Source organism: Oryctolagus cuniculus, chromosome 9 (genome assembly GCF_051225735.1).
Source record: "Oryctolagus cuniculus isolate XC-2025 breed Fujian yellow rabbit chromosome 9, ASM5122573v1, whole genome shotgun sequence".
Taxonomy (NCBI): Eukaryota; Metazoa; Chordata; class Mammalia; order Lagomorpha; family Leporidae; genus Oryctolagus; species Oryctolagus cuniculus.
The window spans coordinates 88,702,901-88,724,288 of NC_142875.1; the positions used below are offsets into that span (position 1 = coordinate 88,702,901).

The window sequence follows — 21,388 nt, forward strand, 5'->3', positions numbered from 1 at the left end:
CATGTGGGTCGTGCTGCCTCTAGAATTCTAAGCGTGACACGCCAATTGGTTGTGTTTTTTATTTCATAATGGATCAGCTGTCTACACTCTGGTTTGTATTGCGTCACAATACATATTTTGGGAAGGAAGAAGGCAAAACCAACTCAGACCCAGAAATCATTTAGGAAATTGCCGCTCAAGAAACAAAACTTGGCTGAGGCACCCAAAACAATGACAGAAAGCCAGAATTGGAGCAAGCCAACAGCTGTGCCCTGATTGAAAAAGACCATTCCTTCCATGTCTTGAACTCCATATTCCAGCCTCAAAACCAAAGCTCACATAAGAAAATTCATGACAAACCATGATAAATAAGAAAAATGTGAAAAAAGCCAAAAAATGCAGGATTCCTCTGTGATTTGGCTTGATTGAGTCACAAGGAAACAGGCTGTTTCCAGATCATCCACCCCTCCCAGCTGACTGGCTTTGGAAAACTAATTCAATGCACCTGAAAATCGCTGGCAAACTTGATTTCGGGGAAATTAATTATTGGTCCCCTCTGCAAAAGGGTTCCATTTCTTTTTCCAAAACACAAAAACTCATCTAGGTCATGCTACCTCTGGAATTCTAGGCATGACACACTAATTTGTTGTGTTTTTTATTTCATAATGGATCTGCTGTCTAAACTCTTGTTTGTATTGCATCAGAGTACAAAATTTGGGAAGGAAGAAGGCAAAACCAACTCAGACCCAGAAATCATTTATGAAATTGCCACTCAAGAAACCAAAAGTCGGCTGAGGCACCCAAAACAATGACAGAAAGCCAGAATTGGAGCAAGCCAACAGCTGTGCCCTGATTGAAAAAGACCATTCCTTCCGTGTCTTGAACTCCATATTCCAGCCTCAAAATCAAAGCTCACATCAGAAAATTCATGACAAACCATGATGAATACGAAAAATGTGAAAGAAGCCAAACAAATAGAAGAGACCTTTTTGATATTGGCTTGATTTAGTCACAAGGAAACAGGCTGTTTCCAGATTCATCCATCCCTCCAAGCTGACTGGCTTTGGAATACCAATTGAATTCACCTGAATATCGCCGTCAAACTTGATGTGGGGGAATTAATTATCGTTCCCCTCTGCAAAAGGGTTCCATTTCTTTTTCCAAAATACAAAAACTCATCTTGGTTGTGTTGTCTGTAGATTTCTAAACATGACACGCCAATTGGTTGTGTTTTTTTTATTTCATAATTAATCCGCTGTCTAAACTCTTGTTTGTATTGAGTCAGAATACAAAATTTGGGAAGCAACAAATAGTTGGGTGTTGTTCCTTAAGCCAGTCAGCCAGTCTGTGTCTTTTAACTGGACAGTTGAGGACATTCACATTTAATGTTACTATTGAAACATAGTGACTTTGCCGTGCCATTTTCCCGGAGATATTTTCTAGTATGTGCTTTGAGCTTCCCATGCTCTTTTACTGGTAGGTGTTTTTCCTTTCCCTTCTTTCGTATTGATGGCTGTGTTTCTGTGTTTCTGAGTGTAACACATCTTTAAGTATCTTTTGCAGGGCCGGACGAGTGGCCATAAAGTCTTTCAATTTCTGTTTGCTATGAAAGGTCTTTATTTCACCTTCATTCACAATTGAGAGCTTAGCAAGATATATATTCTGGGCTGGCAATTTTTCTCTCTTAGCACCTGGGCTATGTCTTGCCATTCCCTCCTAGCCTGTAGTGTTTCTGATGAGAAGTATGCTGTGAGTCTGATTGGAGATCCTCTGAGAGTAATCTGACGTTTCTCTGTTGCACATTTTAGGATCTTTTCTTTATGTTTCACTGTGGTGAGTTTAATTACAACGTGTCGTGGTGAGGATCTCTTTTGGTCATGTTTACTGGGGGTTCTATGAGCTTCCTGTACTAGGATGTCTCTGTCCTTCTCCAGACCCGGAAAGTTCTCTGCTAGTATCTCACTAAAAAGGTCTTCTAATCCTTTCTCTCTCTCCATGCCTTCAGGAACTCCTAGAACCCGAATGTTGGTTTTTTTAATAGTGTCCTGTAGATTCCCAACAATATTTTTTAGATTTCTAATTTCCTCTTCTTTTTTTTTTTTGGTTTGACTGTATCCTTTCCTGTTCTCTGTCTTCTAAGTCTGATATTCTCTCTTCTGCTTCACCCATTCTGTTTTTAAGGCTCTCTAATGTGTTTGTCATTTGATCTATTGAGCTCTTCATTTCATTTTGATTTCTCTTCACTATCACACTTTCCTGCTCTACTAGTTTCTGCGTTTCATTTTGATTCTTCCTTAAAATTTCATTTTCATGAGAGAGATTCTCAATCCTGTCCAATAAGGATTTCTGTAGTTCAAGGATTTGCTTTTGAAAACTTCTAAATGTTCTTATCGTAAATTTTTTGAAGTCCATATCTTGCATTTCTTCTATCTCATCATCTTCATAATCTTGGCTTGGGGTGTTTTGTTTATTTGGAGGCATCATAATGTCATCGTTGATCTTGTTCCCTCGATTTCTGTCTTTATTGCTTGGCATGGTTAATTCTGTTTCCCTCAATGTGAGGGGTTTTTTTATTGTTATTATACTATGTCCATGTTAAGTGTACTGCCTGCTGATGGAGGAGCCTTGAGGCTTGAGATGGGTGTGGCCTGAGAGCTCTGCTTGGTTCTTCAGGGTTACAGGTGTGCAAAGGTGACACCCTCAGGTTATGCGTGGTAAATCTCTATTTATTTATTCATTTATTTATTTTATTTTATTTTATTTTATTTTATTTTATTTTATTTTATTTTTTGTTCAGGAGGTAAGTAATACTGCAAGGCTGAGCAGAATGGATGGTATTTAGCTTCCCTGGCTTCTACCCAAAGAGTCCTGTGGACTCCCACTGGGTTGCCTAGGCTACTGAATTGTAGTCTTAACTCTCCCCTTTTATTATGTATATCCCAGCTCTTTGTCTCTTGCTAGCCTTTGCAAGGTTGGTGGAGAGTGGAACTTGTCTGTACCAGTATGCCCCCACCTTTTTATTTATTTATTTTTCCTTCTCTCCTGTAGTCTGTTGGACTTTCCCACTTCAAAACCCACGTCCCTCTAAAATTCTGTCCGCCGTTTCCCCGCCAATGTCTCCGGTTACTAAGCTCACCTCCACTTCCAGCACCGATGTGTGGACTCGGAGCCCTGGGCGTCTCTCCTCTCCCCACCGATTTCTTTGTCACATAGACTCCCCTTCCCGCACTGGCGCTCAGACTCTGCGGCTCCCGCGGTTCGGCTTCCGCGTGGTGGGCAACCCTGCTCTCCCAGTAGGTCCTTTGAGTCACAGCAAATAGCTCCAGAAGAGTTTCCTCTGCAATTTTTTGCTGATCCTTTTTCTGAGGCTACTGAAACTCCGCTTTTATTAAACTAAATATTCCCGCCCTCACTATTCCGCCATCTTCGCTGGCTTTGGAAAACTGATTGAATTCACGTGAAAATCGCAGTCAAACTCAATTTGCAGGGGATTAATATCTGTCCCCTCAGCAAAAAGGTTCCATTTCATTTTCCAAAGCACAAAAACTCATCGTGGTCATGCTGCCTGTAGATTTCTAAGCATGAAACACCAATTATTTTTAATTCTTAATGGCTATTCTGTTTAAACACTTGTTTGTATTGCATCAGAATACAAAATTTGGGAAGGAAGAAGGCAAAACCAACTCAGACCCAGAAATCATTTAGGAAATTGCCACTCAAGAAACCAAAAATACCACTTGTTCTCCATGATAGGTGACAACTAACTGAGCACCAAAAAGGAAACCTGTTAAAGTGAAATGAACACTATGAGAAACCATGACTTGATCAGCCCTCACCCTGACTGTTGATGAGCAACTTAATATGTTATCCCTCTTAGTATTTTTTGTTTGTTCTACTTAATACTTTTGGTTGAATACTGTAATCAATACACAATTATTCATAAGTGCTGAAACTTAACTGAAAAGTGATCACTGTTAAATATAAGAGTGGGAATAAGAGAGGGAAGAGATGTGCAATTTGGGTCATGCTCAAGCTGACCTACCTCAAACGGTAGAGTTAGAAACATACCAGGGGATTCTGATTCAGTCCCGTCAAGGAGGCATGTACGAATGCCATCTCACTAGTCCCAGTGATCAATTTCTGTTCACAATTGATCATAATGATAGGACTAGGAACCAAAGGGATCACATAAACAAGACTAGTGTCTGCAAATACTAGCTGATAGAATAAAAAAGGGAGAGAATGATCCAACATGGAAAGTGAGATACACAGCAGACCCATAGAATGGCAGATGTCCTAAACAGCACTCTGGCCTCAGAATCAGCCCTTAAGGCATGCGGATCCGGCTGAAAAGACCATGAGAGTATTTCAGGCATGGAAAGCCAAGACACTCTGGGGAAAAAAAAACCTAAATGAAAGATCTCTGTGAGTGAGATCCCAGTGGAAAGAACGGGTCATCAAAGAAGGAGGTACCTTTCTCTGAAGGGAGGAGAGAACTTCCACTTTGACCATGGCCTTGTGTAAAAATTATCAGGGTCAGTGAAATCAGGGGGCTTCCATAGCCTTGGTAGCTCATGAGAAGAGCCTAGGTTGATTACTGATGCCATAAACAAGAGTGTCAAATTGTTAAGTCAACAACAGGAGTCACTGTGTACTTATTCCTCATGTAGGATCTTTGTCCTTAGTGTGCTGTACATTGAGATTTAATGCTATAACTAGTACTCAAACAGTATTTTTCACTTTATGTTTCTGTGTTGGAGCAAACTGTTGAAATCTTTACTTAATGTATGCTAAACTGATCTTCTGTATATAAAGAGAAATGAAAATGAATCTTGATGTGAATGGAAGGGGAGAGGGAGTGGGAAAGGGGAGGGTTGTGGATGGGAGGGACATTATGGGGGGGAATCCATTGTAATCCATAAGCTGTACTTTGGAAATTTATATTCATTAAATAAAAGTTAAAAAAAATTAAAAAAAACAAAAAAAATTTTATCCATAGATTTTCCAATGTTCATCCATGATCCTGTTTACCACCAGATTTTTTTTCAAGTATGATTGAATGGTTTTTCTGGTAAGATGACTTAAGTCACTGCTTGGGATGCCTGTATCTCAAAAGAGTGCCAGTTTAAGCTGAGGCTACTCTGCTTCCAATACAGCTCTGAAATAATGGATACTGGAAAGCAGCAGATAATGGTTCATGTGCTTGGGACCCTGTGATAGAGATGAGTAGGTGAAATTTCAGGATTCTGGCTTCAGATTAGTCATAACTGTTGATAGTATTTGGGGAGAGAGTTAATAGAAAATCTATTTCTCACTGTTTCTCTCTCACTTTCTACTTTCACAAAAATGAATAAAACTTCCCAGAATGGACTAATATTTAATAAATATATTCACCTGTAATCTAGAAGCCAATTTTTCCCTGTCCATTTTTTCAATTCATTTTTCAATGTATTTTTATTTCTTTATTTGTCAGAGTTAAACAGTGAGAGACAGAGACAAAGATCTTCCTTCCATTGGCTCACCCCTCAAATGGCAAATACAGTTGAAACTATGCCAATCCAAATCCAGGAGCCAGGTGCTTCCTCATTATCTCCAAGCAAGAATGCCATTTCATTTCAGATTTGTGAGCATTTGGACAGCCACACAGAAGCATTCAACAGGGGATCAAACCTATGGTATAAAGGCTGTGAATAATGCCCAAGATGGAGGGAAACAGGAATTTCTGTTCACAAAGGCCAGACTATGACAAGGGCAATTGCACAGTAGGCTGAAAGGGGGACAAGAGTCACTCTGGAATGAGCAATGTTCAGAAGAATGTAGAAGTATTCGGGAAAAAGACAAGAAACCATCAGGGAAGTTATGAAGGCATTGAACAGTGAAGAATTTCCAGAAAAACACTATACACAGTCAATGCAATTATGGCAGAGAAAAAAATATTTTAAAAGAGACAGTAGGCATTTAACTTACTGTTTATGATGCCAGCTCAGATACTCTCTCTCTGCATTAAATTTCCAAAGTTGGATTTCAGTGCCAGCTCCAGTTTCCAGCTCCCAGCTAATGCAGACCAGGTGAAGCAATGGTGATGCCAACCAAGAGGGAGGCATAGATTCCATTCCCGACTCTTGGCTTCAGTTGTGCCCCACCTCTGCTTGATATTTTTATTTAGGCAATGAAGAAGTGCATGGGAGCTCTCTAGCTTTCTCTCACTCCATCAATTTCTTTCTCTATCAAGCTCATAAATATTTTAAAATAAGGGAGGAGATTCAAGAAAGAATAGAAAGTAGCTTTTGCTTTTTCTACTCATAAACATTTAAAGAACTGAAATAACATAACAAATTAAAGTAAAAGCTATGGAGATATTTACCCAAGAATAGAACCTGAGAAATTCTGTACTATAATCTGCATTTGTGACTGAGGGAGATACAGAGAGATTTGTTTGAGAACCTGCAGTTGGCACCAGCCTTGTGGTACAGCAGGTAAGTCTCCACCTGCAATTCAGGCATCCCATGTGGACAGACAATTTGAGTCCTTGGTGCTCCACTTTCAATTGAGTTCCCTGCTAAAGTGCCTGAAAGAGCAGTGAAAGATGGCCTGAGCATTTGGGCCAATTCCACAAATATGGGAGACCCAGATAGAGTTCCAGACTCCTGGCTTTGGCCTGGCCAACCACTGTGTCCATTTGTTGAATGAACCAGCAGATGGAAGGTATCTCTTTCTCACTACCCATCTTTCCCTATCTCTATTACTCTGCCTTTCAAATAAGTTAATAAATAAACCTTGAGGCTGGCATTGTGGCACAGCAGGTTAATGCCCTGGCCTAAAGCACCAGAATCCCATATGGGCACCATTTCAAGACCCAGCTGCTCTACTTTTAATCCAGCTCTCTGCTATGACCTGGGAAAGCAGTAGAAGAAGGCCCAAATCCTTGGGCCTTTGAAGCCATGTGGGAGACCCAGAAAAAGCTCCTGGCTCCTGGCTTTAGATGGGTGCAGCCCGGCCATTGCAGCCAACTGGAGAGTGAAATGTTGAATGAAAGATCTCTCCTCTCTTTCTCTCTGCCTCTCCTCTCTCTGTGTAACTCTTTCAAATAAATAAATAAATTGTTAAATAAAATCTTAAAACATAAAAGAACGTGCAGTAGATTATTTTCCCCACAGTGTTATTACTCTAGCTGGGAATCAAGTTCATCTCTTCAAACTATTAAGGACAGCATTACTCTAACAATTAAAAAAATAAATGCAACTGATTTGTGGTTTAGCCCTAGGTAACTCTTTCTCTTGCAGAATGCTAAGTGTTTATTTCCAGGGTGGCACTAAAACACTGCCCACTACATCATCTGTATAACACTAAAGACTGTGTTGGACATTATGACCCCAAAATTTAGAATATTGTCCTTGAAGCTTCAGCTGAAATCATATAACAAATATATATTTTGCTATGGCAACAGAAAATGAGAGACCACATTCTGTTTTCTTAGATAAATGCAATGCTTGATAGTCATGACAAATTCATCATACATCTTGTTTCTATATATTACCTGAGAATAAACTTTACCTTCCTTTATCCATTTTCATTAATAAATTATTATAAATCTAAAAAGAAAACTGACAGCAAGCTAGGAATAATTAAGAAAACCACATAAAGGGGCCAGTGCTATATCGCACAGTGGGTTAAAGCCACAGCCTGCAGAAACAGCACCAGATATTAATACCCGCCAAATCAAGTGTGAGTGCAAAATCTACAGGCAGCACGACCAAGATGAGTTTTTGTGCTTTGGAAAAATGGAACACTTTTGCTGAGGGGAAAGATATTAACTCCCCCCAAATCAAGTTTGACTGCAATTTTCAGGTGAATTCCATCAGATTTCCCCAGCACCCAGTCAGCTAGGAAGGGTGGATGAACCTGGAAACAGCAAGTTTACTTGGGACTAAATCAAGCCCAATATCAAAAAGAACTCTTTGATTTATTTGGATTTTTCACATTTTCTTATTTATCATGGTTTGTAATGAATTTTGTGATGTGAGCTTTGATTTTGAGGCTGGAATATGGAGTTCAGGGCATGGGAGGAATGGCCATTTTCAATCAGGGCACAGCTGTTGGCTTGCTTCAATTCTGGCTTTCTGTCATTGTTTTGGGTGCCTCAGCCGATTTTTGGTTTCTTGAGCGGCAATTTCCTAAATGTTTTCTGGGTCTGAGTTGGTTTTGCCTCCTTCCTTCCCAAATTTTGTATTCTGATGCAATACAAACATGAGTTCAGAGTAGCCATTTTGAAATAAAAAAAAAAACAATTGGAGTTTCATGCTTAGAAATCTACAGGCAGCAAAACCATGATGAGTTTTTGTGTTTTGGATTAAAATGGAAAACTTTTGCTCAGGGGACAGATATTATTTCCCTCCAAATCGAGTGTGAGTGCGATTTTCAGGTGAATTCAATTAGTTTTCCAAAGCCAGTAAGCTGGGAGGGGTGGATGAATCCAGAAACTGCCACTTTCCTTGTGACTAAATCAAGCTGAATATCACAAAGGACTCTTGCATTTCTTTGGCTTTTTTCACATTTTTCTTATTTATCATGGTTTGTAATGAATTTTCTTATGTGAGCTTTCATTTTGAGGCTGGAATATGGAGTTCAGGGCACGGGAGGAATGGTCTTTTTCAATCAGGGCACAGCTGTTGGCTTGCTCCAATTCTGGCTTTCTGTCATTGTTTTGGGTGCGTCAGCCAATTTTTGGTTTCTTGAGCAGCAATTTCCTAAATGATTTCTGGGTCTGAGTTGGTTTTGCCTTCTTCCTTCCCAAATTTTGTATTCTGACGCAATACAAACAAGAGTTCAGACAGCGGAACCATTATGAAATAAAAAACACAACCAATTGGCGTGTCATGTTTAGAAATCTACAGGCAACAGACCAAGACATGTTTTTGTGTTTTGGAAGAAGAAATGGAAACTTTTTTGAGGGGACAGATACTAATTCCATCCAAATCGAGTGTGAGTGTGATTTTCAGGTGAATTCAATGAGAATTCCACAGCCAGTAAGCTGGGAGGGGTGGATGAATCCAGAAACTGCCACTTTCCTTGTGACTAAATCAAGCTGAATATCACAAAGGACTCTTGCATTTCTTTGGCTTTTTTCACATTTTTCTTATTTATCATGGTTTGTAATGAATTTTCTGATGAGAGCTTTGGTTTTGAGGCTGGAATATGGAGTTCAAGACATGGGAGGAATGGTCTTTTTCAATCAGGGCACAGCTGTTGGCTTGCTCCAATTCTGGTTTTCTGTCATTGTTTTGGGTGCCTCAGCCAATTTTTGGTTTCGTGAGTGGCAATTTCCTAAATGATTTCTGGGTCTGAGTTGGTTTTCCCTTCTTCCTTCCCAAATTTTGTATTCTGACACAATACAAACAAGAGTTTAGACAGAGGATCCATTATGAAATAAAGAACACAACCACTTTATTTCATGCTTAGAAATCTACAGGCAGCAGGACCAACATGAGTTTTTGTGCCTTGGAAAAAGAAATGGAACACTTTTCCTGAATGGAAAGATATTAATTCCCTCCAAAGCGAGTTTGATTGCAATTTTCAGGAGATTTCTAAATGTTTTCCACAGCCGCCAGTCAGCTGGGAGGGGTGGATGGATCCGGAAACAGCTGGTTTCCTTGTGACTAAATCTAGCCCAATATCACAAAGGACTCTTGCATTTCTTTTTCCACATTTTCTTATTTTTCATGGTTTATGATCAATTTCCTGATGTGAGCTTTGGTTTTAAGGCTGGAATATGGAGTTCAGGGCACGGAAGGAATCGTCTTTTTCAATCAGGGCACAGCTGTTGGCTTGCTCCAATTCTGGCTTTCTGTCATTGTTTTGGTGCCTCAGCTGATTTTAGTTTCTTTTTTTTTTTAAAAACTTTTATTTAATGAACATGAATTTCCAAAGTACAGCTTATGGATTACAATGGCTTCCCCCCATAACGTCTCTCCCACCTGAAACCTTACCCTTTTCCACTCCCTCTCCCCTTCCATTCACATCAAGATTCATTTTCATTTCTCTTTATATACAGAAGATCAGTTTAGCATACATTAAGTAAAGATTTCAACAGTTTGCTCCAACACAGAAACATAAAGTGAAAAATACTGTTTGAGTACTAGTTATAGCATTAAATCTCAATGTACAGCACACTAAGGACAAAGATCCTACATGAGGAGTAAGTGCACAGTGACTCCTGTTGTTGACTTAACAATTTGACACTCTTGTTTATGGCATCAGTAATCAACCTAGGCTCTTCTCATGAGCTACCAAGGCTATGGAAGCCCCCTGATTTCACTGACCCTGATAATTTTTACACAAGGCCATGGTCAAAGTGGAAGTTCTCTCCTCCCTTCAGAGAAAGGTACCTCCTTCTTTGATGACCCGTTCTTTCCACTGGGATCTCACTCACAGAGATCTTTCATTTAGGTTTTTTTTTCCCCAGAGTGTCTTGGCTTTCCATGCCTGAAATACTCTCATGGTCTTTTCAGCCGGATCCGCATGCCTTAAGGGCTGATTCTGAGGCCAGAGTGCTGTTTAGGACATCTGCCATTCTATGGGTCTGCTGTGTATCTCACTTTCCATGTTGGATCATTCTCTCCCTTTTTTATTCTATCAGCTAGTATTTGCAGACACTAGTCTTGTTTATGTGATCCCTTTGGTTCCTAGTCCTATCATTATGATCAATTGTGAACAGAAATTGATCACTGGGACTAGTGAGATGGCATTCGTACATGCCTCCTTGACGGGACTGAATCAGAATCCCCTGGTATGTTTCTAACTCTACCGTTTGAGGTAGGTCAGCTTGAGCATGACCCAAATTGCACATCTCTTCCCTCTCTTATTCCCACTCTTATATTTAACAGTGATCACTTTTCAGTTAAGTTTCAGCACTTATGAATAATTGTGTATTGATTACAGTATTCAACCAAAAGTATTAAGTAGAACAAACAAAAAATACTAAGAGGGATAACATATTAAGTTGCTCATCAACAGTCAGGGTGAGGGCTGATCAAGTCACAGTTTCTCATAGTGTTCATTTCACTTTAACAGATTTCCTTTTTGGTGCTCAGTTAGTTGTCACCTATCATGGAGAACAAGTGGTATTTGTCCCTTTGGGATTGGCTTATTTCACTCAGCATAATGTTTTCCAAATTCCTAACAGGGATCACTTTTCAGTTAAAATTTAAACACCTAAGAATAATTGTGTGTTAATTACAGAGTTCAACCAATGGTACTAGAACAAAAAATACTAAAATGGATAAAGTATTACATTGTACATCAACTGTCAGGACAAGAGCTGATCAAGTCACTGTTTCTCATAGTGTCCATTTCACTTCAACAAGCTTCCCCTTTGGTGTCAGTTTGTTGTCGCCGATCATGGAGAACATATGATATTTGTCCCTTTGGGACTGGCTTAATTCACTCAGCATGATGTTTTCCAGATTCCTCCATCTTGTTGCAAATGACCAGGTTTCATTGTGTTTGACTGCTGTATAGTATTCTATAGAGTACATGTCCCATAATTTCTTTATCCAGTCTACTGTTGATGGGCATTTGGGTTGGTTCCAGGTCTTAGCTATTGTGAATTGAGCTGCAATAAACATTAATGTGCAGACAGCTTGCTTGTTTACCAATTTCATTTCCTTTGGGTAAATTCCAAGGAGTGGGATGGCTGGGTTGAATGGTAGGGTTATATTGATGTTTCTGAGGAATCTCCAGACTGACTTCCATAGTGGCTTAACTAATTTGCATTCCCACCAACAGTGGGTTAGTGTCCCTTTTTCCCCACATCCTCCCCAGCATCTATTGTTGGTAGATTTCTGAATGTGAGCCATTCTAACTGGGGTGAGGTGGAACCTCATTGTGGTTTTGATTTGCATTTCCCTGATGGCTAGTGATCTTGAACATTTTTTCATGTGTCTGTTGGCCATTTGGAATTCCTCTTTTGAAAAATGTCTATTGAGGTCCTTGGCCCATATCTTAAGTGGGTTGTTTGTTTGATGTTGTGGAGTTTCTTGGCCTGAGCCATTCTCCCTCATTGCCCAAAGTAGATAAACTTTGGAATGTATTCCTTGCCCTTGAAACTCAATTGGGTCTCACAGCCTATTGCCTTCATACCCCACCCTGCATTATTTTCCAGGTTCCTAAGGCCCCCACCCAGTTCCTGGAATTCCCCTCCACTGCTGCCCCCTACCCTCATGCCCAGCCTTAGCCCTCCTTAAAAAGGTGTGGCCCCTGGGAGTTGGGGCCTTCATGCTCCATCTTTTACACACGGGCAGTTGGTCACCCACCTCTGTGGATTAATTTTCTCTGAATAAATTCTGTCTGGCTGTAAATTCATACACTTTCTCCTCTATTCTACAACTCTTTGGTGCCCTGTGTGAGGAGGCACCAATGCAGACATTTTCCTAACATCTTATCCCTCTTAAATACAAGTAACTTCATTCCTTTTACATGAGTATGCTAGAAGAAACAATTGTATTTGATTTACTGACATCATTTTTTTCTCACTTCAGTTGCCATGAAACTGGATGAGTTGATTAAGACCAACCAGAAAAGTCTGGAGAAAAATCTGAATCAGGATGTTATGAAAAATAATAAGACATTAACTCCCAAGGCAGTTGAATTCAGAAAAACCCTTAATTTAAGTATAAGCCATATTCCCAAACTGAGTATCAAAAAGGGTAACTATTCAGGAATAAAACCTGAAGAATGCAGTATATGTCACAATGTGTGTCCCCATTGTAGGCCTGATCAACTACAAGCTGGAGAGAAATTTCATGCTACTAAGGTAGCTGGGAACACTCTCCAGTTCTGTGAACCTCTTAATCAACAGCACAAAATTCAGACCATGGAGCAGGCACTTGAACAAATTGGACAAGGGAAAGTCTTCAAAAGGAAGAATATATTCTGTGAATCTGAGAAGCTTTTTATGGTAGAAACCTGTAATAAGTCAACTGCCACTCTTGGCAAGAAGACTCAAATAGTGCAAGATTTCCATAAGAATTCTAACCTCAGTATATGTCAACAAAGTCCCCAAAGAGAGAATGTTTATAAGTATATTGGGCCTGTGGAACCTGTCATTTACCAATCACATGTTAGAATGAATCATAGACCAAATATAGGGAAGAAATCCTATGCATGTAAACCTTGTGGAAAGTCATTCAGTATTAAATTCTGCCATACCCTCCATCACAGCACTCATATAGTGGAAAACCCTTATGTGTGTAATGACTGTGGAGAAACCACTCACCAGAAGTCAGACCTCATTAGACATCAGAGAATTCACACAGGGTTGAAATCTTATAAATGTAATGACTGTGGGAAGTTCTTTGGCCAGAAGAAACACCTCATAAATCATCAGAGAATTCACACAGGTGAGAAACCTTATGAATGTAATGACTGTGGAAAATCCTTTGGCCAGAAGGCAAACCTCATAAATCATCAGAGAATTCACACAGAGGGTAAGCCTTATGAATGTAATCATTGTGGAAAAGCCTTTGGCCAGAAGTCAAACCTCATAAATCATCAGAGAAGTCACACAGTGGGTAAGCCTTATGAATGCAATGACTGTGGAAAAACCTTTGGCCAGAATTCAAACCTCAGAAAGCATCAGAGAATTCACACAGGGGATAAGTGTTATGAGTACAATGACTATGGAAAATTCCTTGGACAGAAGCCACAACTCATAAATCATCAGAGAATTCACACAGGGGATAAGCATTATGAGTGCAATGACTGTGGGAAAACCTTTGGCCAGAAGTCATACCACATAAATCATCAGAGAATTCACACAGGGGATAAGCCTTATGAATGTAATGACTGGAAAAGTCTTTGCTGAGAAGTCAAACCTCACAAAGCATCAGACAATTTGTACTGGGGGGAAACCTTATGAATGCAATAACTGTGGAAAAACCTTTGCTGAGAAGTCAACCCTCAGAAAGTATCAGAGACTTCACACCATGGAGAAAGCTTATAAATGAAATGACTGGAAAAGCCTTTGGTCCCATCCTTGCATACCAAGGATAAATCCCACTTGGTCTGGGTGGATGATCTTTCTGATGCATTGTTGGATTCAATTGGCCAGGATTTTGTTGCAGATCTTTGCATGTATGTTCATCAGGGAAATTGGTCTATAATTACTTTCTTTGTTGCACTTTTTTCAGGTTTAGGAATGAAGGTGATGCTGGTTTCATAGAAAGAATTGGGAGAATCGCCTCTCTCTCAATTGTTTTGAATAACTTGAGAAGAATTGCAGTTCGTTCTTTAAATGTCTGTTAGAATTCAGCAGTGAAACCATCCAGTCCTGGGATTTTCTTTGTGGTGAGGGTCTTTATTACTGATATCATTTCCATCCGGTTCTGTGTGTGTTTAGGTTTTCTGTATCTTTGTTGCTCAATTTAGGTAGGTTTTATGGATGTAAGGGTGGTGGAAAGCCTCTTTGCTGTGATTCATAACTCATAAGATATCAGAGAATTCACACAGGGAATTTTCTACATGACCTTTTTGTGCAAGTTATATCTTATGAAATATTAGAGAATTCACCAAGGGGAGAAATGCATGAATGTAATAAATGTGAATAAGCCTTTGTGATGCAAATCAGACCTCATCAAACATAAAAGAATTCTCATGGGGAGAAATTTTATGAATGTAATGACTCAGAGCCTTTTACCATAATTCAGCCCTCATTGTACATCATCAAATTCATATAGGAAAAACTCCTTTGAAAGTAAAATCCCTTTAATTAGAAGCCATACCTCATAAGACAACAGGGAATTCACATGGGAGAGAAACCTTATGGGTGTAACGAGTGTTGGAAAGCTCTGCCCAAATCTCTCCTTATATCAGAATGCACAACATATATATCTAATGAATGAAATAAATGTGAGAAAGTCATTTCACATAGGTAATGCCTCATAATCCATCATGGAATTTGAACAAGGGAGAGACCTTAACAATATAATGAATGCGGAAGAGCTTTTCTCCAAAATTCATGTAAGTATTGTGACAAAACCTTTTGCTGGAAATCACATCCTATCCAACAGAGACTCATGTAAAGGAGAAAACTTATAAATATTATTAGTGTGAAAATGTTGTTTGTCAGAAGTCAATGGTACATCAGAGAATTGAAACAGGTGGTTTCTTAGGAGTATAATGATTGTGTAAAAACATTTTCTTTATTTCAGTCTTGTATAGATATAAAATTCACAAAAGGTGATATTCTTTGCATGCTGTAAATAGGATAAAACCTTTAGCCAGGAATTAGACATCAACAGACTTCAGAGAATTCATAAGGAACAAAAGTCTATGCAATGAATTTGGAAAAAGTATTTCTGCTATAAATCAGTCTTCAATTCCCATGAATAGACTCACAAATGAGAAAACATGCATGCATAGAAAAGTTTTGTACCATAAATTATCTCTAGATGGTAAACTAATAACTCACACGAAAGAAAAATCATGAGTGTAATGGAACTGGGAAACCCTTTGCTATAAGGCAGATTTCCAGAAAGCTTAGCAAGATTACAGAAAAGTCTCTGAAAATGTAACATGTCTGAAAGATTTGTTGGCATCACAAAGTGGAGGATAGCTCAAGTGCATGTGTTTTTGTGACCAGGCATCCAAATTGATATCTCTTTTTCTTTGATGAATTCCTTGTTTATTTATTTAACAGATTTAGAGACAAAGGATTCCTGTTCATTGATTTACTACTATAAGCCCACAATTGCCATGGTAAGGTCTATGGAAAAACTGAGTGCTGAGGGCTGTGAATCTGATTCATCACTGATAACACTGAAGACATTGGTTCCTGGTTCTTATGCTGCTATGCATGGAAATGTTTTTCTAATTTCATTTTCAAATAGTTCATTGTTAATATAAAGAAATGCTTCTAATTTTTAAAATTTCATTTAAATAATTTGTGATTAATGTGTACTAGTCATGCATTATTACAGGGTGTAGTGCAATACCTGCACACATTTATGCAGTAAAAACTGATCAAGCTAAGCAACTACAGTTTTCTTAATTTTTTAAAGATTTATTTATTTGAAAGACAGAGTTACAGAGAGAAGTAGCAGCAGAGAGAGAGAGGTCTTCCTCTGCTGGTTCACTCCCCAGATGGCCACAATGGCCGGAGCTCTGCCAATCTGATGCCAGGAACCAGGAGCTTCTTCCAGATCTCCCACTTGGGTGCAGGGACCCAAGGACCTGGGCCATCTTCTACTGCTTTCCCAGGCCATAGCAGAGAGTTGGATCAGAAGAGGAGCAGCAAGGACTAGAACTGGTACCCACATGGGATGCTGGTGTTTCAGGCCAGGGCGTTAGCTCACTGTGCCACAATGCTGGCCCCCAAGCAACTATCGTTTCTAATTCTTCTCCATGATTTGAGACTACCAGCTCCTCTCTTTCAGTTCTTTACACAGAACCTAATATGGTTGAATGTAGTCATCTCATTATATTATGGAACACCAGAAGTTCTTTCTGCCTCTTTGTATTTTGTTACTTATTATCCAATCCCCCTCTATCCCTAGCTGCTTCCCTTCTCAGCCTCTAGTAATCACAGTTCTGTGTTCAGATCCATTATTTTCTTTTACTTCCACATGTGACAAGGACCAGGTGACATTTGTGTTCCTGTTTCTGGCTTATTTCCGTTAATTTAATAATATTTTGTTCTTTTTTGTCTAATGTCTAAATGAAGTTCCCCTGTCCATTTTTTTCATTGATGGACAGCTAGATTGATTTCAAATCATGGCTGCAGTGAACTGTGTTATAGTGGCTGTGTTATGGGAAAATTGCTGTATCTTTGATATGCTCTTCTCCTTTCCTTCTAATAAAATTTCCTTATTATATATAGCCAAGAGCAAGATAACTCTCAAATGGTAGGTCAATTTTTATCTTTATTTTAAATTTTTGTTATTTATTTGAAAGAGTTACAGTAGATGTAGAGACACAGAGAGGTCCTCCATTAGCTGGTTCACTCTACAGATGATTACAAAGGCCAGAGCTATGCCATTCTGAAGCCTGGAGACAGGAGCTTCCTCTGGGTCTCCCACATGGGTGCATGGATCCAAGGACTTGGGCCATCTTCTACTGCTATCCCAGGAGATAGCAGAGAGCTGGATTGGAAGAAAAGCAGCTGGAACTAGAACTGGCACCCAAATGGGATGCTGGCCCTTCAGGCCAGGGCTTTAACCCCCTGCATAACAGCACCGGCCCCAATTTTTATCCTTTTTAAGGAATGACCATACTGTTCTCCATAACATTTGTACTAATTTGTATTTTCACCCACCATATATGGAGGTTTTCTTTTCCCTTATGCTCTCTAGCATTTGTTATTTTTTATCATTTTGGCATAAAGATGATATAGTATTGTTCATGTTTTTGTGTATTTTGAAATCAGTTAATTTGTTTACTAAATATTTGATTATTTGAAAGGTGGATTTAGAGAGAGAGGGAAAGACAGAGATAGCTTTCATCTGCTGGCTCACACCCCAGAGAGTTTCAAAGGTTGAGCCTGGGGCATGCTGAAGTCAGGAGCTTCATCCAAGTCTCCCACGTGAGTGGCAAGGACCCAAGTCCTTCTTCCATCTTCTGCTGGTTTCCCAGGTGTTTAGCAGTGAGCTAAATTGGAAGTGGAGATTCCAAACTCAAAGTGGAACTCACATGATATGCTGGCCTCACAGATTGCAGCTTACCCCACTTAGCCACAATGCCAGCCTCTCGATCAATTTAATTCCTCAAAAATAGGTCAGTAATGTTGGCATCTATCTCATTTTGTTTCTTCTCTGTTATTATTCAACTTACTGATGTCTTATTTTTGTTCACATTATTCCTCTCAATTGCTCTGCCTGAGGTGAGTAGGGCTGCTGTGTTGCTTAACTGCAGTGTATGCTTTAGATTGCTCATTTACTGAGTGCATGTCATTCACATAGCACTTCATTGAAGTTCTACTATGTCCCAAATCCTCTTCTAGGCACAGAATTCAGACCACTTTTCTCTTAGGCCTAGATCTTGCCTTTGACATACTACTTGGAATTTAGTAGCTCATGAAATCTGCAGACTGCATAAATTAATGAGTATTGTGAGGGCTGTGCTTTTGTGGAGGAACTTCATAAGAGACCAAAGGAATAAAATAAATCAAAAGTATCCACAGTATATAGAATGTATACTATTTTACAAGTCACAGAGAAGAGGAAGAAGAAGGAAAGTAGTGAAACTAGAAAGTTTGTGGCAAGACTAACAGGCACTGGTCGAGAACTTAATAAGCCCATTAGGAAAGCAGTAAGGTTTCTTTACCTCCCTGTAGACTGCTCTCCAGAGGTGAACAGGGTCCTCTAAACGCACTTGCTGCACACACAAAAACCTGAGTGCTGTATTCTCCCACAGGTGTTGGAGACTGATATTGTGTTCTGATTTATATTTACATAATGGCTAGTGACATCGGGCATATTCACATGTTTTGACCATTTACATTTCTTCTGAGAAATGTCTATTCAGATCCTTGCCTGTTTCTTCACTGTATTTTTTGGGGTTTTTCCAATTTATGTCAATGTTCTGGAAATCTGTAAACATTCAGAGTTTTAATTTTTACTGCCATTCTGTTCATTGTATCTACACTCTGATGTTTACTTTGTTGTGAAGAAGTATCTTAGTTTGATATACTCAAATGTCTCTGTTTTTACTTTTGTTACTATTGCTATTGGAATCTTACCCAAAAGCTATTGTCTGTTGACAATATTTAGAGTTTCCCTATGTTTACATGGGTTTTGGTCTTATGATTAGATTTTTAATTCACTGTGAGTTCACTTCCACATAGTGTAAGAGATGTTGGAGTCTATTTTCAGGCTTCTACATATGGATAATCAAGTTCCTCTGCACCACTTGTGAAAGAGATTCTTCTTTCTCCAGTTCATTTTAGTTCCTTTGTTAAATATGAGTTGCTGGTAGAAATTTGGGTTTATTTCTATGCTACCTATTCTTTTCCATTGAACTATGTGTGTGTTATTATATCAGTGCTAACACTTCTTTTTTTTTGCAGTTTATTTATTTATTTGAAAGGCAGAGTTACAGAGAGGTAGAGGCAGAGAGAGAGAGGTCTTCCATCCAATGGTTACTCCCCAAATGGCCACAATGGCTGGAGCTGTGTTGATCTGAATCCAAGTGTCAGGAGCTTCTCCCAGGTCTCCATGCAGGTGCTGGGGCCCAAAGACTTTGGCCATTTTCTACTTTTTTCTCAGGCTATAACAGAGAGGGGTATAAGAAGTGGAGCAGCTGGGAAACATACTGGCACCCATATGAGATGCTGGCACTGCAGACAGTGACTTTACCTGCTTTGTCATAGTGCTGACCATTGTAATATGTCTTAAAATATGGTGTGATGTCTCCAGCTTTTTTTATGCTTTATAATATTGCTTTAGCTGTTAAGCATCTCTCATGTTTCTATATGAATTTTAGCATCATTTTTTCTAGCCCTGAGAAGAACATCGTTGGTATGTTGATTGGGATTGCATTCAATTTGCAAATTGCTTTTGGTAGTATGGACATTTTCATATTCTTCTTCCCATTCACAAACATAAGTTTTCTCTGAGACTGTCAAAAAGTCTTGACAAAAATTGGACTTTATTACACAAAAATTGATCACTTTTTGGGATCATTTAAATCCATATTTTTGCACTAATATTTGATAAATAATGAAAAACTTTCTCTGAGCATTTTAGTAGGAGAAATTAAAATATTTATTTTATCAATTTCTTCAAATATTGTTTAGATGTAATATTCAAATATTGTTTAGAGCCATTGTCTGTATTCCCTCTAAATTAGGATCTTTTTGCTTTTTGCCTGTTAAACTTGTCCCTTGATTCAACAACCCTTTTTAATGTAATATAAACTGAAAATGTCATTTCATAAGCTATAAAAAGACAGAGAAGGAAAAAGAAGGGAGGGAGGTTGAGTATATAATTATGTTCTCTGAATTCTTTCTATAAACCATATTGAATCTTTTAAAAGCCAATTAAAATTAAAACTCTAAATTGGACCATTATGGCCAATATTTAAAACAAGTGATTAAGAACTGTAGATGTCTTCAATTTTGATTATCATTCTTATTTAGAATATCTGAAAGAAATCTGGTTTCTCACTTTAAAATATACCAGTGTATTAGAATTCAGTATTAAATGACTTTGTTTAAAAGTGTTATTTAATCTATTGCTTTAAGTGGTAATACTATGGCCATTGTAAAACAAAATCCTTATCATTTTTCATAAAACAGAAAGGGCCTTTAAAACATCATCACTAAAAATATTAAGAGACCTAAAATATAACATTCTTAAAACCCAAGTGATACCATTCAAAATTTTCAAATATGCAGGGATAGTTTGTGTCAAGTAACTAAATAATTGTTAAGTGTATGTATGTAATAGCTTCTATAAAATCTTTTGGCAAGGGCTGGCACTGTGGCATAGTGGGTGAGGCTGCCACCTGCAGTGCTGGTATTCCATAGGGGCATCAGTTCAAGACCTGGCTGCTCCACTTCCTATCCAGCTCTCTGCTCTGGCCTGGGAAAGCACTATAAAATGGTCCAAGTCCTTGGGCCCCTCCACCTGCATAGGAGACCAGGAAGAGGTTCCTGGCTCCTGCCTTCCAGTCGGCACAGCTCCAGCCATGGAGGCCAACTGTGGAGTGAACCAGTGAATGGAAGACCACTCTCTCTGCCTCTCCTTCTCTCTCTCTGTAATTCTGACTTTCAAATAATATAAATAAATCTTTAAAAAATTCTTTTGGCAAATAGATGAAGCTATTTGTTATACATTTCAAATAAATAGCAAACATACTAGAAAAATATATTGAATAAAATTTAAGCAACTCATAGCTATACACAGAAATTTCTTACCATAACAACATAGCAACCACTAAATTTCCAAACTTAATTTTCCACAACTTAGAATCTTTAACTCCAGAAGGAGTACTAAATGGACAGAACATGGCCTATGTATCAGGATACCTAATTCTAATACAGAATTATCCCTGCTACAACTTACCTATGTGACCTTGAGCAATTCACTTTACTTCTCTGGGCCTTGGCATTTAGCATCCTCATGTGATAAAGGAGGCTTGGATAAGATCAGTTGTACTCAAGATAGACTTCAGTGATCTCTCAGTTTCCAAACAGGCACCTTAAGGGAAAGTAAAACTTTAGATCAAAGCTTACACTTTTAAAGATAAATATATTTTAAACTGTTTCTACAACTAGTACAAAACAACACATTCAAATGTGTACCATGCCACTTTTCAATATTTGGGAATAATTAATGCATCATTTTAGAGCATTGTCTTGAGGCCAGTGCTGTGGTGTAGCCAGTAAAGCCACTGCATGCAGAGTGGGCATCCCATA

The 21,388-nt window shown here is 38.8% G+C and overlaps 1 long non-coding RNA gene across 2 annotated transcripts in view; it reads right to left on the reverse strand.

Annotated features, from left to right (window-relative positions):
• Window positions 1-16,911: 16,911 nt before the first annotated feature.
• LOC149124658 (uncharacterized) overlaps window positions 16,912-21,388 on the reverse strand; it is a 66,204-nt gene continuing 61,727 nt past the window's right edge. Inside the window, exons 2-3 of one of the 2 annotated variants that reach the window (XR_016213756.1) lie at window positions 21,036-21,170; window positions 16,912-17,114 (exon numbers count right to left, since the gene is read on the reverse strand). This is a non-coding gene — a long non-coding RNA (uncharacterized LOC149124658). Of the gene's footprint in view, window positions 17,115-19,072; window positions 19,237-21,035; window positions 21,171-21,388 lie in introns of those variants that run through there. The other variant, XR_016213757.1, reaches the window with a different exon arrangement.